This window comes from Dendroctonus ponderosae, unplaced genomic scaffold, assembly GCF_020466585.1.
Source record: "Dendroctonus ponderosae isolate FM_Combo_2020 unplaced genomic scaffold, Dpon_F_20191213v2 Dpon_F_20191213_3, whole genome shotgun sequence".
In the NCBI taxonomy this organism is placed as follows: domain Eukaryota; kingdom Metazoa; phylum Arthropoda; class Insecta; order Coleoptera; family Curculionidae; genus Dendroctonus; species Dendroctonus ponderosae.
In genome coordinates, this window is record NW_026018508.1 from 12,901,753 (window position 1) to 12,903,152 (window position 1,400).

Here is a 1,400-nt window from a genome sequence, read left to right on the forward strand (position 1 = left end):
AATTATCGTGGCAAAACGTATAATCACTTGGGCAAGAACAAAACACGAAAATTACAAACTTTTGTCGCGTGAATAAGACAACTACTAAGTAAGTAAATCTATGCTAACGCCCGCCTAATGGGAAGTTCACGGGCCTAAATGGGGTACGCGTAGCCTTTGTTTCTCCTTGGTCCTTCTTCTCCACAGGATTTAGTTTTCTTACCTACCATTTTCAGAATTCTGAACTTAAGTTGTTACAAACACTGGTCAGTTTTCATAGTTTTGTCGAAATTCCAACACTTGTCGGTGTCGATCTATTTAACACGGCGCGCTGATTAGATTTGGATGATTAATAGTGTCTGTTTCGTTTGATAAGTGGGTCGGCGGTCGGACTTATTACTATGACAAAGACATTTTTATTTAACTGTAAAGCAAATATCTGGCCGCAGATTAAGATCGGTCCACGCCACTCTGCAGTAGGTCAAAGGCTTTAACGCTCCTTATTGCCAGCAAATAGTGACTTGGCCTGCCTAAACACTGTTTTACTTACGATTTTGCATATACAGGATGAGCTGCGGTCAGGAATTAATAGCAAATGTGCAGCTCTAAGAGTGTTTCTTATTCGCTGGTACAATTGCCAAGTCCAAAGCGAATTAATGATTTTTTTGCGCAAAAAGTCGTCCAATTCAATCCTAATTGCAGACAAAACATTCCCGAGGGGTTTTGTGCAACCGACTCCGAGTCATTGAACTTAGCGAAAAAAGGCGGATTTGTTTGTTTTTGCTTTGTATCGAATCGAGTTACGGTTTAGTACAATAAGCACGATGAAGTTATTAATATCGTGACTCTTACATCACTCTAACCGATAATTTGGCAAACGTTCGTTTCAACAAACCGTTCAACATTTGCCTGCCTAACAATTGCTACATCGAAACACAACAAATCGCCAAAGAACTTCAAGATGAAACAATATAAAGAGTTAACAGATAAATGGGCCAATGGATTTTTAATAATAGAATTTAGTCCAAACATGCCTTTAGTAGAATATTGCTCGATTGCGATAATAGATACTTACCTAATTAAAAAAAAAAAAAACGGAAATCCGGACCTGTAAATCCTGCTAATTGTTAAGGAATCATCAAGCTACCACACGGCTGAATTTCACCTAAATCCTATACGACATTTATTTTTCTTCGACGTTCAAAGTTGAGTGTGAAAAGTAGGTTATTCAAAACGAGCAACCTCTCGCAAAAAAATTGTGATTTTGGGAAAAGTTCAAATCCAGCTTTGGAAACTCTACGAACTGTTAACGGAGCATGAGGCTAGAACAAGGCCAAACTTCACATAAATCTAACCTTCTACTGATTTTTTATCGACTTCAAAACTTTAGCGTAAAAAGCGCGTTTCTCAAAAGAAGAGAG